An 18,261-nucleotide genomic window follows, 5' to 3' on the forward strand; every position below is an offset into this window, starting at 1 on the left:
AGGACCTGGGGGGCGATAGATCAAATGGACATTGAGGGTTTGAGTGTTTGTGATGGGGATTTTGGCTGAGAGTAGTTCGCAGGATGGGGCATTGGTGGGGGTAGCTAATCTTATTGGAAGGCTGCATTTGTGAATGATGGCAACACCGCCTCCTCTGGAATTAGGTCGGTCTTGTCTCAAGATGGTGTAATTCTCTGGGATAGCTAGCATCAACATAGGTCCTGCTGCAGGGTGGAGCCAAGTCTCTGTGATGGCGAGGAGGTCCAGATCTTCATTGATCAGTAGGTCTGCGATTTCAGTTGCGTGGGCTACTAGTGATCTGGCGTTAATGAGAGCTCCCTTAATTTGGGGGCTTACTATAGGTGCAGTAGGGGCTGATAGTTTCTGAGGGGGTTTGTTGTTTTTCTGGATGATGGGCGAGTTAAGGTCTTTAGTGGGATAGCTCAAAGATCCTTTGGGTCTGTAGTTGTCAAGGCTAGTGAGGGTGGATTTAGATCTTTTATTAGTAGGCATGGAGCGGGCAAGAGGCTCGTGTATTTTGGCTAGTCTAGCTCTCAGTTTTATGTTTCTGACTACAGTGGGGCACGGGAGATTGATCATAGTTGCTAGAGGAATCTCGGTTGTTGTGGGCATTAACTTGCTTGAGGTCGTGTACATGGTGGTGGGGGGTTGGGGTGGCATGTTGGATAGTGTAAAGGTAATTAAGAGGAATATGAGGCTGGCAAGGTAGTTGCTAGGCAGGGGAGGCATAATGGTGAGTGGCAGGAGTATGTGAGAGGGACCTTAGGCAGAGCACAATGTAAATGGTCAGAAAGCGACCTTAAATGCACAACATGATTCAAATGGTCAGAAAGCGACCTTAAATGCACAACATGATTCAAATGGTCAGAAAGCGACCTTAAGGCACAACATGATTCAAATGGTCAGAAAGCGACCTTAAGGCACAACATGATTCAAATGGTCAGAAAGCGACCTTAAGGCACAACATGATTCAAATGGTCAGAAAGCGACCTTAAGGCACAACACAATGTAAATGGTCAGAAAGCGACCTTAAAAGCACAACATGATTCAAATGGTCAGAAAGCGACCTTAAGGCACAACACAATGTAAATGGTCAGAAAGCGACCTTAAATGCACAACATGATTCAAATGGTCAGAAAGCGACCTTAAATGCACAACATGATTCAAATGGTCAGAAAGCGACCTTAAGGCACAACACAATGTAAATGGTCAGAAAGCGACCTTAAATGCACAACATGATTCAAATGGTCAGGAAGCGACCTTAAATGCACAACACACTATTGAATGTCTGACAGTGATCTTAAAGGCGCAACAGGGTTCTTGAATGGTCAGAGAACGACCCTACAGGCACAACATGCTGGTATACACAAAGGCTATAACTAGGATTGACCAGCTAGGCAGGCTGTCATGTGATGATGAGTTAGTACAGGGGACATCACAATAGCTTACTAGAGCAGTAAACTGTATTACAAAGTTACCTTGGTGTACAGGTGTGGGAGAGGCAGGGGTTCTGGCAGACGGCAGGGCAGGCAGGCAACAGGCATGGAACAGGAGATGGCCTTGGTAGCTGTGGGCCTTGGGTGAAGTGGGCCGGCTTCGCCTGCCGGCGCCCAATAGGAGGACAAGTAGGCTGGAGCAGCCAATCAGGAGGCTTGCTCGAGCCTCAATAGGCAATGCAGGACCATGGCAGGAAACGGACGGCCATTTTGAAGCTGTGGAGTGCCTCATGTGCTTCAATGGCGATTTCTCAAACAGGATAGCCAAAAGGCTGTAAGCAGGCAGCGGATTTCCCTGGCTTTGTTTGGGCAATTATTCGCTTCTGCTGCTCAGGCGGATGCAGAATATTAAAATAAAAAAAGTAAAAATGCGGTCGATGCGGCGCTATGGAGCGGCGCTTACCAGAATTTGGCCAGAGGGCTGGAGGGCTTGTTGCAGGATGCCCGCTGCTCCTGCAGGTCGGGATCCGGTCCTAGGAGCTCCAGCTCCTGTGATGTGTTGCAGGGCACGAGTTCAGGCATGGTTGTGTGCGGTGGTTATCTCAGCTAAATGGGATTCAAGCGTAGGTATATTGGAAAAGGATTTGAAAGAGGGAAGCAGTCCTCGTGGGTGTATACCATAAGTGCAAAAAAAAGGACTAAAACCTGTGGCTGAGTGCAAGGAGTTATTATATGCGAATTCCGCAGTAGGTAGGAGGGATACCCAGTTATCTTGTACCCTGTTAACATAACATCTGAGATATTGTTCGAGGGAGGCATTAAGTCTCTCAGTCTGCCCATTTGTCTGCGGATGAAACCCCGAGGAAAGGGCACGTTCGATTCCCAAACGCTGACATAGTGCCGCCCAAAATCGAGAGGTATACTGACTTCCTCTATCACTGGTAATCTTCTCAGGTAACCCATGTAACTTGAAAATATCCCTAAGAAAAACTTCCGCCATGACCGAGGCAGATGGCACTCCGGTTAGAGGGGAGAAATGAGCCAATTTGGTAAAAGAATCTATAGTAACCATCAGACAGGTACAACCCTGAGACGGAGGTAGTTCTACAATAAAATCTGTAGAAATATGGGACCACGGTTGTACAGGGGTCTCCGATTGTTCGAGGAGGCCATAAGGTTTATGAGTTGGATTTTTGTTCTTGGCACAGGTCAAACAAGCTCTACAATGTCTCTTGACATCTTGGGCAAGAGTGGGCCAGAAAAAGGATCGGGAAATAAGATCTAGGGTACCCTTGATCCCTCTATGACCTGCAGTCACATGGTCGTGGCCCCAACGTAGGATCCCAGATTGTAGGGTCTTGGTGGGGATGAACAATTTCTGACCCACCAGCAATAGACCATATGACCATCGGACCTGGTGTTGTTGGTTCCGAGGTATCGGAGTCTCTGTTTCAGACGTAGTAACCGTTCTGACCTCTTGAAGAAAGGCGGAGATCATACCCACGAGACGGTTCCTAGGAAACATAAACTCAGGTGTGGGTTCTGGTAGTAGATCGGGGACGTTGCGCCTAGATAACGCATCTGCCAAACCATTCAAGGTTCCAGGTATGTAGGTAATGATGAAATCGTATTGACTAAAGAAATGAGCCCAACGTGCTTGTCGAGAGTTCACACATTCCATGTTCCTGAGGATCTGTAGGTTTTTATGATCCGTGCGTAAAGTGAAAGGATGCAGACTTCCTTGTAGTAGGTGTCTCCATTCCTCGCAAGCAGCCTTCAATGCCAATAATTCCTTCTCGATCACCGAATAATTCTTCTGACTGATAGTGAGGGTTTTTGAGAGGTAAGCCACAGGATGTTCCTTCCCGTCTTTAGTCTGTAGAAGAACCGCTCCTAGGGCTCTCGCTGATGCGTCTGCTTCTACGATGAAAGGTTTGGTTTGATCTGGCTGACTTAAGATCGGAGCAGTACAGAACCTCTCTTTGAGTGTAATAAAGGCTTGGTCCGCTTGTTCTGTCCAGAGAAAAGGTCGTGATTCCTTCTTGAGAAGGGCGGTGATGGGTAGAACAATTTGTGAGAACTGACCTATGAACTTCCTATAAAAGTTCGCCAAACCTAGGAAGCGCTGAACCTCCTTAAGTGAAGTAGGAGCTGGCCAGTCCAGGATAGCCGACACCTTCCTGGGATCCATCGTGATGCTTTCAGAGGAAAGAATGTACCCTAAATATGGCACGGACGAGACTTTAAAGAGACATTTCTCTGTTTTGACCTTTAAGTGTTGAGAACGAAGACGGTTGAGTACTGTCTTCAAGTGCTGAGTATGTTCTTGATGAGAGGTCGAGAACACTAGGATGTCATCCAGGTAAACGATGGTATTCAGAAAGAGTAAATCCGAGAATAGGCGGTCCATAAAGCGCTGGAAAACGGCTGGTGCATTAACGAGTCCGAAGGGCATAACCCTGTACTCATACAGACCAAAAGGTGTTCGGAACGCCGTCTTCCATTCATCCCCTTCTTTGATACGGAGGAGATGGTAGGCGCTTCGTAAATCCAATTTGGAGAAGACCGAGGCGTTTTGTACGGCCTCAAGAATGTCTGAAATAAGCGGCATAGGGTAGCGATCCCGGATAGTGACTTTATTAAGGCCACGGTAGTCTATACACGGTCTTAGTTCCTGAGAATCCCGTTTGGGTATGAAAAATAACGAGGCTCCCGCAGGAGACCGTGAAGGTTGAATGAGCCTATTAGTCAAATGGGTGTCCAAATAGGTACGAAGGGCCCTCTTCTCTGTCATGGATAACGAAAACATGCGCCCAAAGGGTACTAGAGCATCTGGGATCAGCTCTATGGCGCAGTCTTCTGGCCGGTGAGGAGGCAGGTCCAGGACCGGAGTTTCCTTGAACACTTCTTGGTATTCCGACAATTCTGGGGGGATCCGACACACGGTGCAAATGTTCTTATCTTCAGTAGTAATGATTTGCACAGTGTCGGCCTGCGGCTGAACGAGACATTTCTGTCTACAAAAGTCTGACTCGAAAGCCATAGTGTTACGGTTCCAGTCTATAGTTGGATTGTGTCTCCTGAACCATGGAATCCCGAGAATAATAGGGAAATGAGCCGCTCTGATGAGATCGAATTGTATCAGTTCGGAATGCTGAAGGATGGTTGCAGTTAGGAATTCCGTGGACTGAGTAATTGGTCCGGAGGAGAGTGGGGTACCATCCACCCCTTCCACCTTCTGAGCGTCTTCACGTTGCAAGAGGATGAGACCTTGCTGGTTGGCCCATACAGTGTCCATGAACACCCCCGCGGCCCCGCAATCAAGCAAAGCCATAGTGGTAAGGTCTACGTGTCTTATCTTCAACTGGATAGCTACTACCATGAGACGCGCATCCGCTGCTGGGACTTGGGGCGACACGGTAACAGAAACATGGGGACTAAAGTTTAGACCTCGGACACTGGTCCCCTTTAGGTCCGAGGTTGATCGTTTCCCGCCCGTCTAGGTGGTACAGCTGGGCAATTTCTTAATAGATGGGTATTAGAACTGCAGTACATGCATAGGCCAGATTCTCTCCGTCGTCTTCTTTCCTCTGGTGTCAACGGAGGCCGAGCTGTTCCGATCTGCATTGGTTCTTCCTTATGGCACAAGTATGGGACGGAAGGTAGAGAGGAGGCTCCAGCGGAATGGGTGACTGGGGTCCTTTGCTTCCTCCTTTCAGCCTTTCGTTCAGTGAGTCTATATTCTATCTGCAGAACTATCGACATGAGGTCTGATAAGGTTGTGGGTCGAGCTATGCGAGCCAGCTCATCCTTGAGTTCCTCCCTAAGACCTCGACGAAAGAGGGTATACTGAACCCGTTCCGGCCACCCTGCTTCTGTAGACAACCGTTTAAACGAGGAAATGTAGGAAAGCAGGTCGCTGGATCCCTGCTGTACTTCGAGTAGCTGTTCAGCCGCTACAAGTGTTATGTCGGGCTGTTCGAATGTCTGTTTCAGCACAGTCAAGAAGGCATCATAATTCCGAAGAACTGGGTCGTTGGATGTGACAAGAGGTGTAGCCCAAGCCAGGGCATTGCTTGTCATATTAGACACCATAAATCCCACTTTTATGTGGTCTGTGGACGAAAGGCAAAGTGGACAGAGCATGCTTCCAAAAATTCCTTCAAACGTTTAGGGGCTCCATCAAACTTGCCGGAGGACAAGACCATGGGAGGTAAATCAAACTCCCGTGTTTCTCGGTGAGTAAACAATTGCTTCAGGGTGGCATTCTCAGATTTGACGTTCTGTAGTTCTGTGTTCATAGCCTGAACCGCGGCTACCAACTCTTGTAACTGTTCCGGGGTAGCCATCTGAATCTTTTGGCGTTGCAAACTGTCAACTTCCGGTGATTCCTTCGCCCCTTCCGATTCACTCCAATCCCCCTCCTCCTCACCTGTGAGTTCCGAATGTAGGGTTCCCCCGAACCGTTTCTTCCACAGCTCTTCTTTCCTCTTTCCTTTTTTTTGTGGAAAGGATCTGCCCCAAAGGGAAGCCACCCTGACTTCTGAATAGAAGATCTGGGGGGGGCCCCTCCTCCGGTTCAGACCAGTGGGGAAAAAGCCGTAGGCATAAAAAACCCCTAGGTGAAGTACTGAGATGAGATCGGCAGAAGGTGAGTCCTTGTCTGAAAAGCCGGATGGAAGAGGCAGGCAGAGATACGAGGGCTGGCGAACCTGAGATCAGAACGCAAGAAATACTGAAGTGAGAAAGGGAGTGAAAATTGGAGGAGAGGGGGGAAAATGCTGCGCTCCCTGCTAAACCTGACGCGAGCCTGCGGAACCAAGGGCAGAAGGAAAGGGGAAAGCAGAAGGGAGAAATTCCGGCACCGAGAAAAGGCGCCGAGCAACACACAGAGGGAGAGAAAACTTACTAGCGCTTCAACCCGAAAGCCTGACGCGAATAGGTTGCAACGCGCAGACTTCCGGGTAGGAGCGGCTAATAAGCGGTCACCTCCCGGCAGCCGGCCGGAAGACTAGACCGTGACCGTGCGTTGCACGGAGACGTGGCGGAACCGCTAATGGCCGCTCCAACGCCATCGGCTCCATGCACGCCAGTCGCGGCGGATCATGACACAGCCACAGATCCTCCTTCTACCCCTGTCACCCCTAGCTGAATCTACAAAAGAACGTTTGATCGATTCCAATTGATCTAATGATACATCTGGCCGAATTCGAGGATGGAGGATTGGTCACGGGGGTGAAAAAAAAGAAAGACAAGCGGACCCTGTGGCATTGGATTCAACCCATGTAGGAGGGACGAACTGATGCAGGGTCAGAGAAAAGCCGATGTCCAAAAAAGGTAAGTGGGGGTGGGGTGGGAGTATGTATTGGGGGGGTGCAGGGTTAAAGTTTTGCGAGATTTGGCCGCAGCAAAATTGTCTCCCTGGCGAAATTGAGCACGGTCAATTCCACCACATATAACTCTGCCTCGGCCAAATCACATGCGTTCATATAAACAGCTGTATATTCCTTTTCTTTTGCTTGCCTGACATCTTTACTATTCAAAATGTGGTTTAATTAAACACGCCAAACCTTTAACCTCTCTCTTGCCAATGATGAGAGATCTGTAATTTCTGAGTGTTCCAGGAAGTAGTGGCAAGTCTGAAAGGTCCAACCAGGAAAGTCTTTTAACTACCTTCAAATGGGCCACACAAACACCTGTGCATTACTTTGAAAGTTTATCAACTCGTGCACTCACGCCCGCTTCTCGCGACGAGCGTTTGGACTCGTAAAACGAATCTGCATTGCGCACTGCCAAGTCTTTTGACGTTCAATAGGCGACCACCTTGCTGTCCATGCTGTGTCTTACCTCTACTGCCTTGTTTTTTTTTTTTTGGGACATACGGTCTGTTGAAGCCACCTACCCATGGAATAATACAGAATGGTTGGTGACCCCAAGGACAACAGCCAAAGAGAGGGGGGAAACCCAAAGGGAAAGACCCTCTTTAGGTCAATGATAGCCCAGTGGCAAGGATATCTGGGCTATCGGCAAGTAGGGTTCCAAGAAGATGGCAAGAAGTACTCCAAGAAGGGTAATCTTCTTCTGGCAGCAGCATAGGTGAGGAGGGAACCTCCCAAGGGGCAAATTAACTAATTTAACAGAAAATCAAGGCAGGTCTCAAGGTAAAGGATGGCAGAAGATGCAGCAAGGCAAAAAGACTGGAAGACAGGCATTCAAATTAAGGGGCTGAAACGAACAGGGAAGGAACGCAGTAAGGTGCAGATACCTGGTCCTACTGCCCACTAAAGTAGCTTTGGGACAGCTAAACCAGAAGCCGAAACAACGCCATGATTGGAAGAGTGCTGCCAAAGTTGTTGCTGCTATCTTGTGATGGGAAAGGACAGTTACCATACTAAGCATATTCGGACCTGAAAGGGGTGGGTAATTGTGATGCTGGAAATGCATCGGAGGGACAGGGCCTCCCTATCCTTGTCCTTTACTGCTTTTTATCGTGTGTTCTGGTGTGTTTTCCGCGCAGGAGTTCATGTGGGACTCCTGGCGGTGCAGCTCTCTTTTGGTTTGGTGTACAGACCCATGGGATACCCTTATGGCACCCTTGGGTGGGGGTACAACCCTGTGCCCCTAGTCTGTTTTTGGGCACCTGTGTGTGGCCCACAGAGCACGGTATGGGCTGGTGGCAGCTCCATGCTGAATTTGACAGGTGCCCTGAGTATCCTCCATTTTGGGAAACCCAGGCCCTGCATTGGAATCAGTTGATTCCTGATGGGGAAACAAGATGGCCCCTGTGGCCTCTTCCTTTCTATTGCCTATTACCTTGTTTTCCCAAAGTCCTGGGAAGCCGTGACTCTGTCCCTTCCCCCTGACCGGCTGTTGGGTGGAAGTTCCATATATGGTGTTGTTGTGAAGTGCTGGCCAGACTGGCTGGAGCCTTCCCAATGACTGTATGTTGTGGGTACGCCTGTGGGTGGGACCTGGGTGAATGGAGTGTGTGACGAATACGCATTCTGTGTTGTGGGTGTGTAGTATCTGGTGTTTGACACAATGACTGAACAGCCCTGCCCAAAACTGGTATGAATGCAGTGTGGAGTGCTGAATGGCTGGGTACTTGTCCCAATACACATAACTTGTTGTGAGTGTCTGGAGAGGAATGAATGGCCTGAATGCACTATGAACCTGATTGGATGCCTGCCTGCCAATCTGACCGATTGGATGCCTGAGTGTGATCCAGCAGAATGAATGGGAGATCAACTAGTATATCTGGGGGCCACTCACTGCTAGAATTCGTGTTCAGAAGCTGAAGTCCACTACGACAAGTAACTGGAGTAACTGAAGCTTGACCTTGAAGCCCTGCTGGACGAGAAGAATTGCTGTTGCTCTCCTTCACAATCTGAAAGCTGCTGTGCCTCCAAGGACTGACCCAGAGTGGACCTGGTAAGGCGCCCTCTTCCCGAGCTACGAGGGACCATCATGCACAGGCAGATCTTTGCCAAAGCTCCCTGGTAGACAGACCTTCGACAGGCTGCCGACCCGAGACGGGGATCGCCGGCGAATCACAAAGAGAAGCGCCCGGACTGTTGTCCGCCACTGACGACCGGAGCCGCCGTGCTCCCGTTTGCCTAAGGACTTCATTTGATCCAAGGACGCTCTTGTCCGCATCGTCGCCACTGTATCCTGCTGGAGAAGGCCTGACCGTCGACGTGCCAAGGAGCATCCATCCGCTTGTGGGTTTCCCGCCACCCAAAGACCACAGGGATGCCGACAACTCGAAACCCTTGCCGGGCCACAGTTCTTCAAACCCTTTGCGGTCCAGAACTATTGACACCGAGGTGCCCCGCACACCCCTTCCTTGCCTGACGTTTACGCTTCCCCCATCAATGAGCAACACTAGGAATGAAGCTGCCACTTCACCGTCGTAGCTCACCCTGTTCTCTTCCGGACGTTTGACCCGTGACTCCTGCCTTAAAGGGAGGGCACTCAAGAAGGGCCGTTTGATTCCCCGCCGAGGAACACTACAACGCCAGGTACTTTGGGGTTGCAGAACTATTGGGAAGTCTAGTGTGAACAATATATGGACTGGGCTTGTATCTTTATCCTACAGGTTGCCCAGGTGGGGGGGGGGAGGATCTCCACACAGAGCTGTGTTTAACGGTAGTGACCAGTATTCTGCCAATTGTTCAACCATCTTGCTTTCCTTCCTCTCTCTACTGCTGGTTTCCTCTTTATTGATCTGTGTGACATTTTGACAGTATAGTTGATGTACTTTAATGAGATCTGATAATAGTTGTGGTACCACTGTAGAACTGTATATATTTACCATTGTTGATTTTCTGAGCACAAAGTGCGTTATCGTGATATTGTGTATAAACTTGAATATTATATAAAGACTGTTTTAACCGATAGTGTGTTGACATTCCTTTGTAGGTGCCTGGGGACTACACTGTACTTAAGAATAAGCCTGCATCACCTTCCTGAGAAGCTAGGCCTTGATTGCTCGACTACGTTACCAATAATAGAGAATCTTGGCTGGGGTCCTCTGTGCCTCTCCTCTACCATTATAGAGGGCAGAAGTACAGACGCCCCCTCCAGTCTTTACAGTAATGCCAGCCTCTGTGGTGTGCACAGAGGTGAGGCATGACACTCGCATGAAAATGGGTCCTTGCCACTGAAGCCTCTTGACCGTGCAAGTAAAAAAAATAATAAAAACAAACAAGCAGTGATTCAAAGTTTTCTGCGCATATATGTGCATCCGATTCCGCACAGGTCGCATGGTGGTTCTTGCAGTTCCTGAAACGTCGACCCAGGAAGTTTTTATTTTTGTAATAAAAATCTTAATGTACTTAAGTCTCAAACTGAAGCAGTTTTTAAGTGCAGCCAAGTCCTTTAACACATTTTCTTACCTCGACATACATTTTTAAAAACAAACTTTAACGATCTCCCACCAATGTTTCTCCAACATATTCTTCTTACCTCGATTCAAACTTGGTTGACCTTCTTTTGACAGACATAAAAACCAGGTCCTGCTCACCAGAAATCTTGGGATGAAAGGCGGTATGAAAACTCACACCAACATTCCACATTTATCCATTGGAGAGTTCTTGAACCAATCACTGCATAACACCCCCTTCAACATCTTGGAAAGGGATTCTGTCCTCCTCGTGACAGCTATGGTTAAGGAAAATACTGCTTTTGAGGTAATGCATCATTCATTTCTCCACACACACTATCAAACTCCCAATATTTTATCTACTGTCCTGCTCACTAATTTCTCTTGAGTCCCAGAGACCCGACACTATGTCTTCCCCAGTCAATACTTAGGTTATGCAAGGTTAGCCAAGGCATTGCCAAAATTATCTTCAGTTGAGGTTTATCAATTAGTTCAAAAATGAATTTGTCTTAGTGTATGGCCTGAATCTCAATTCTTAACACTTTGGTTTAATGGGTAATGAGACCTGATGACAACTGTGTTCCATCTACCATCCTCACCTGCTCTGGAATACTCTTGAGGCAGTCCTGCCCGAAATTACAGTAACGGAGCAGGACCAATACCAGTTATACTAATTAGAGCAGTGTGGTGGCATAACCAGCAAGATCACCCAGTGCTCTCACCTTCTGGCTCATTGTTGTTGATGGAATTGGGTCACAAGCAGGCCACCGTCTGCGTGGCTCACACTGTTGTGAGTAGCATGGACGGACCGTTAATAAAGTCACCATAACATCACATAATTGACCGGAGTCAGAGATAATACGTGTTGGTACTCAGAAATGCACCACCGATATGTGTGAGATCCCTGTCTATGCAGCACAAAGAGTGAGCCAGAAAATAGTAACCAGAACAAGTGAGTGAACAAGAGTGCTAACATGTGCAGCACATACAGAGATGAGTGATCGCAAAGTCCGGGCAGCACACAAGGGGTGTGAGCTTCTGCTAGCCTAGATCTGCATAGTGCACTGTAGGTAGGTGGAGGAGTGAGTTCCCATCTGCAAAAAAGGAGTTGTGAGCTCTGAGGAGCCGGGGTTTGCACAGTACACAGTATGTGCATACACTCGCCACTGCGTAGAACCTTGTGCCAGACTTCCCAAGTTCCTCCTGTCCGTCGGTTGTGTAACTTGTGTAGTCATGTGTTTTATTTATTTTTGCTTGTTTTTTGGGTGCATTTTGGTAGTTTTGAAAAAAGAGATGGCACTTGGCGATTCTTCTGTTGGGTGTTCTTATGGTCATAGACGGTCGGTCCACAGTTTCAACGGGTTGTAGATCACACCAAGCCAACACGTGTTTCATACTGGTGGTTGGTGTCTGTTGTCGTCATTGGGACCCTGGAGATCCCAATCTGTTTTAGTTTTGATTATTAGATGGCTCTTAAACACAACCTATAAACCAAAACTGTTGCATTGGAGTACAGCCAGGAAGGAAGTGACGTGAGGAGGGACACACAGCTTGTGGGCGATACTTGGTCATTTACTGACCCATTGGCTGACAATGGCCATCCTAATCCCTATGGCCATTCCCACCCGCTGCCTGCCCTTTCCTAGCCCAAAACACATCTGCGTTATTTCTAAGCAGTCTGCTGAGAGTTTGTGGCTCGATTTGCTGCTGAAAATGATGGATTGCTTGTGTAATAAATTGCTTAACCAAGTGTGCCTTCATCCACTTAATTTATATCTGTACTTTGCACAGAAGTCCTTTTTAAAAATACAAGCACTTACAAAGCCAACAGGTTTGGCCTGTCTATATGTTTATGGTAGGATTTTGCTTGGCATTGCCCTCCTATGACCAGGTAATGACAATGTGTTTCAGCTCTTGGCATCTTATGGCCTTGTAGTAACATTATGGTAGTACCATTATGGCAGTGCTTTACAAATGTCTACACAAGTCAAAAGTGTTGGCTTGGCTTTGCTAATGTTTGTCGGTCTCCTGCAGATTTGATGATCAGTTTATATAAACTGAATGGGTCAAAAGCATGTGATAGTTGATATAAGGTAGTGGCTTTGTGAGCACTATCATTTTTAGGAGAGATCGCAGTCCTTGCATCTTCAGCACTGCAGGCCCTACGCAGCCATGCCGCATCTAGTTTACAGCTATCCAACCTCAAGGCACACACCAATCTACTGGATCCTTATCCAGCAAGCCCCCTATGGCCACAAACACAGCTGACCACCAGCTCAGACAGGGCATCACCACAGCAGAGATTATCGGAACCTCGCATCATCGTCCACAGCGATGATTGCCTAAATTCGAACCACATGTCTTGGAAAAAGACCCAGGAGAGTCGAAACACGCCTTGACCAAAACACCCATAAGCTAATTATATGGCTTAAATCAATTATTTCCTCCATGTTCGAATGTCATTCACTGACCCAGCGCCCAGGTTTTGGGTAAATCTACCTCACTTGTGAGAACCCCAGAACATTTTGCTGGACTGGTAAATAATTTTTCCCTATGCCCCAGGGAGTGGGAACCTTTTTACACACTCATAGATCCTTTTACTCTTTTTATGGGTGTCATTTTTAAGACTATCCATAGCGTCCTTTTAATTTTATCCGCTTTGACAACTTTAGGTGTATATCTTTTTATTGTTGCCCTTTGGACTCCCCTTTTACTTTCTCTGTCTAACATTGTGAGAACTACAGTTCCCAAGTGTAGAAAGGATATTTCTATCACTTCTACATTTTGTTGGGTGAAAACCAGCACACCCCACTTTAGTGGAGTGCTGGGGAGATGCAATGTATGCCCTTTCCCACTAGCACTGTAACAATTCTGTTACTGCGACAAGCTTTCCTCGAGTCTGGTTCTTTTCTGCACGCCAAAGGCGAGTGTGGTACCAGGGGCGTGGGTCTGTGCCCATCTGTGGAAGAATCTCTTGAGGACTCTGTTGAAACAAACGTGGTACATTCCAAGCGTCCTTAGCCCACGTAGGATAGCTATGGTCGTGGAGCTAAGGCACGCTTCTACGTAGGGATGTGGGCTGGCAGAAACAAAGCATGACAAGCTATTGTTTTAAATATAGGAATGTAGTCACAAGGGTACAAGTCTATATGTACTTTATCATCCATTGTATGTGAGTAAGAACTTTACATGTGGTGGGTATTTACAACACTTCATAGAGAAGTCTCTCATATTGACACGGTCGGTAGGGTGTGACCCTACAAGTTTCATCGAAACAATCCACACTGTTGACTCTAGGCAATACGTAGGAGCTGTTTTCCCTCTACCGTGGCTGCTATGTCAATGGAAAATAAAGCTTATAGCTGATACTTTGTGCGGGATACTGGTCCTGATATTGTGGTTTTCTCAATGTTAAACACAAGCCCCTGTTAGTGTACGGGAACCTCTTGGTCACAACATTCCGGTGGATGCAGCCTGTGTGTGGCCCTAAGGAGGCCTCTGGTTACTGGAGAGTAGCTGCTTTGAGGTCTCACGTTTCTGGTGATGGCTCCAGTGATGTTGAGTCCCAGATTCTTAAAAAAAGGATGTTTGCCGCTGCAGAGAAGCACTAGATCCTATCCAAAGGAAATGGTTGCTCCACTGATGGAAGCGTTCAAAGGTGGTCCACCAACACACAAGGATGTCCGCAGATAGCCACCATCTCTTTTAGCCCATCTCTTGGCCAGATTGCCATCCGCTTGTGCAGTAACTGCAGGCCCGTTGATCTGTCCAGTTAATGGTCCTGTCTACCTCAATATCTTTACCTCAGTGTCTCGGTTTTCCCCAAAGGGTTACACTGTGTCTTCTCTCAAAGGCAAGGGAGTCGTTGGGGCAGGTTACAGGGCTGGTCACACAGAGTCCAGTCAACAAATCATCGACAAAAGATCCTTGTTGGGTCCAAAATCCCTGGTAATTACAGAAATCCACAACCTTCATCACAAGGGCTCGTCCAGGAGGGGCTGCACATCTGGCAGAGCTTTCGCACAGTCCTTCATTTTGTCGGCCTGTCCACTTCAGACTTTAGAGAGTCAAGAACCACTCTCATCATGATAGTTTTAGAACTGAGGGGGTACCACTGTCTCCTTTCTTAGGGATACAGGCCTTCAAACATTAAGTGGCCTCCCAATAAATGGGGCTGCTCCATTCAATCTTCACAGGCTGTATGCTGGGATGTGTAGCCCTCGGCTCCCTTACACTCTAACGCGGGAGTCTGCAACCTTTGGCTCTCCAGGTTTTTTCCCCGCAAGTACTAGCCAGCATAGTGAGGGATCATGGGAGTCGTAGTATAAAACATCTGGAGAGCCACAGGTCACAGGCCCCTGTGCTAGTCCTATCTAGGTAGATTCTGTAATTGTCCAGCAACATGGGCCTGACAGTATATATGCCCATAAAAGGCTACAACTGCATCATTCATTGTCCCCTTGTTGGGTGGGTTCCCTTACCCACCTGGCAATTGGCCAGGTGAGGATAGCTCCCCTGCATTTGTTTGTGCAGCACATTGGCCCACATGTGCTGATTGTAGTACTCCATACCGGTACAGTGTGCCACTGCCTGCGTTCTGTCTGCACCCTAACTATAACGGAGTACTCGGCCACCAACCAACAGGACACTCTCAGCCAGTACTGGGAGTCTCTCTACCAAAAATCATTCGGGCCCTTTGCTAGAGTTTTACTGTCAATGCCGTCTACAAGAGGAGTGAGAGATTGTGGGAGCATGGGTCAGTGCAACACCCACTCCACCCCACCAACACCACACCTGAAGATGGGTCCGTAGTAGTACATCAAACTTAGCAGACTGAGCTACCGGATCCAAAATGTAGGTATCAAACATGAGGCTTCTCGTCCTCTGACACCACTAGGACCTCATCAGGTATTGGTATTGGAGGTTCTTGTGGTTTTCCCTGGATGCCCGGGGAAACGGGACAGACTGTGTCTGTTTTGCCTTCTCTTTGCTGGATCTGTGCTGCTGTGTCACAGCATGAGGTGGGATCCCTTGACTACTTCTATGCATATTAGACTGCTGAGGGAAGCTTCCTCCACTGTGTAATTATCACACGTCCCATCATGCTAAAAAAGCAAAACAAATCCTGTTGCTGGTATTCTTCCCTGGGGCCGCACCAGGCAGGACAAGGTTTCAGTGGTTGGCTGGTGTCCCTGTACAGGGGGGGGCGGGGATCTGGGCTGGAGAGTCTGCATCTGCCCATCACCCTGACATATAGGTTACTCCTTATAAGAAGACCTATAAATGTTCTTGATAATTCATGCTTGGGCATCCAGCCCCCGCAACCTCCCACCCCTGCCCGTTATAAAAGCGCTAAAAGGATGAAGGGACAGTGGAAGACCTACTAAGAACCCCTGCCGATACTGGGTGATAGATGGCCATATCTGTAGATTGGCGTAAAAGCTGGACTGGAGTATGGGGCTAGAATGGGATCAGACCTGGAGGGGGCAAAGAGAATAATTCCCATGCAGCACTAGTACAGACCTTGAACAGACGGGGGCCGATGGGCTATGCAGGAGCGCAGAGTACAGTCCGAGTAAGGAGTGACTTGGATAGAAAGCATGGTTGACAAACCACCATTGAGTAACTTTTCTCTGTTAGCGTAACCTGCCAGGAGGGCGATCTGAAGCATTAATTTGCTCTTACTGAGTTACCCAGCGTCCCAGTGGGAAAAGATGGATATAGTTTTCTCTGCATGAGAGGTGCCATCGGGCTCAGACTGGCCAATAGGGAAAGGCCTGCGGTGCAGGCCCAACATGGTAGTGTGGGCTAGTTTGTTTTGGTCAAAGTGGGACAGTTTGAGTTACTTCACTGAAAAGCTAGTAGTACAATTTGCAAAAATACTACTTCAGGTTGTACTCTAACAGCATTGCCACCTGTTACTGTGCACCACTTTTTCATTCGTGTCTGGCCCAATTTTATGCACCAGTCCGATCCAGAGTAGGCACCATCTCAAAACCAACTAGCACCCCGGGAATGGACTCAAACACCTGTGAGAGGGCAGGCAGAAATACTCCCCAAGAGGAGAAAGTCAGAAGAAAGAATATAGAGCAGTTTTTGAGGGACCACGCTAGTCATGGAAACCGTAAGTGGACCTGAGACGAGTTTGAAATAAAGGGCTGACTGGTAATACGCGGCCAAAGGAAACCCACAGACCAAAACAAACAGAAAAGCTGAGAAAGCGGAGCTGGCACTCCTCGCGGAACTGAAGCTGGAAAATGATCAGCCAGGACAGCGGTCTGCAGCCTTTGACTCTCCAGCATAGTCCCAAACATTTGGAGAGTTCCAAGTTGAAAACCCTTGACTATGAGCACTTGAATGGGCACCAGAACTAATAGTCACAGTAAAGAACTTGCAGGGCCAAACTACAGCCTGAAGTATGCAAAGGAACTGGACACAACCACAACTCTAAATATACGGGCACCAACAGGGACAGGACTGAAGCACTACTGTCTGGAAAGCCTGGTTCAGTGTGTCTGAGGACAGTTACAAGAACAGTGGTGTCGGCCACAATGGGTAGCACCACACCTGGTGGCATGGTGGTAAAGACATGGGAGGACTTGGTGCTTTCAGAGGAGGGGGAAAAAGCACCTGCAATGAACATGAAAAGGAGCGAGCCCACGAGCTGCACCTGTGAAGGCGAGGAGCAAAGACGGACAATGTGATGAATAGAGGGGAGGGTGTCGTAAAGTGAAGGAACGAGCTTGTGGTGGCTGGATGGAAGGACAGGGACACAGAAAGGTAAAAAGCAAGATGAATGTGGCCGGGAGAAACTGGGAGATGCATCTACCAGGAGTGGCTGGAGTGTGAGAAGGAGAGCATGGTGTGGCTTAGTGGGAGGAAGTTGGGGTGGGGGGTAAGCCTGCAATGAATAGGCAGGGGCGAGAATGGAGGGACGGGCCACAATGCCACCAAATAGGGGAGTGGCGTGTAGTGAAAATGGTGAGGCAAAGACCCTGTGATCGATTGGCAGGGTAAAGCGGGCACTTTGTCATTTACAACTGGAGGGACCTCAGCTGTCTGCTCCAAGGGCGGACCACACCAGTGTATCAGGGGGGTCCTCTTCATGCAGGTAATGTGAAGGAGTGCATGCCAAGCAAGAAGTAACACTGTTTACTGCGGGTCCAGACACAGATGGGAGAGCACAATTCAATTAGCACAATGGAATGGAACAGAACTGAATGAAGGGAGATGTCGGTGCTGCCTACCGTGGCCAAGCTTTTTATACATTTGAACACTATTAGCATAAGCCAAAGTTAGTAACACTATTTAATCATCATACCAAGCTTATTGGCGGGACTACATCGGTCCCCTATAGCTAGGCATACAGTAATCAAGCATGATTGGCGCAAACCCTCTTGACCCCTCTCCGCACAAAAGCCACCCTGCGTGATGTCACAGACCTTCCTACACCACCCCCATAATGACAAACATTTCATGACATAGTTGTGCTGACCACCGGAACCTTATTTGTCTGCCAGTGGCCAGTTCTCATGAGAAACACAAAGCAACCTGGGTTTGGCAATGAAGAGCGATCAATGAGGTACTCCGCTGACTTCTGCAAGAGGACACACGACACTGTTGCACCCTCAGGACATCGCAACTCTTCACATGATTGGTCCCCTCCCAGCTCATCCCCTCACCCCACAACTCTCTTCCCACGCCTGTCTGCCAAGGGGCGATTTGAAACTAACAACCCCACCGGGATACCTCTTCTTCAACTTACTAGTGTTTATTAATTAAAGATCTTCTTTTCCCAGTAGCCTGGCTCACTGACCTTGAACGTTTCGGCTTTAACCATCTCCCATCGACTACAGTCTCACAGGAATGGTTGGTTTGCAACATTTCTCCAGCACACTCCAAAGTCTGAGTGCTTGAGAA

General features: G+C 48.3%; 1 protein-coding gene across 1 annotated transcript in view; it reads left to right on the forward strand.

Moving 5' to 3' along the window:
* LOC138487675 (cryptochrome-1-like) overlaps positions 1-18,261 on the forward strand; it is a 137,169-nt gene that overhangs the window by 16,156 nt on the left and 102,752 nt on the right. The gene's annotated exons all lie outside the window — the stretch shown is intronic.

The sequence above is a fragment of the Ambystoma mexicanum genome, chromosome 9, assembly GCF_040938575.1.
Source record: "Ambystoma mexicanum isolate Mex_15411 chromosome 9, UKY_AmexF1_1, whole genome shotgun sequence".
NCBI classification, from domain to species: domain Eukaryota; kingdom Metazoa; phylum Chordata; class Amphibia; order Caudata; family Ambystomatidae; genus Ambystoma; species Ambystoma mexicanum.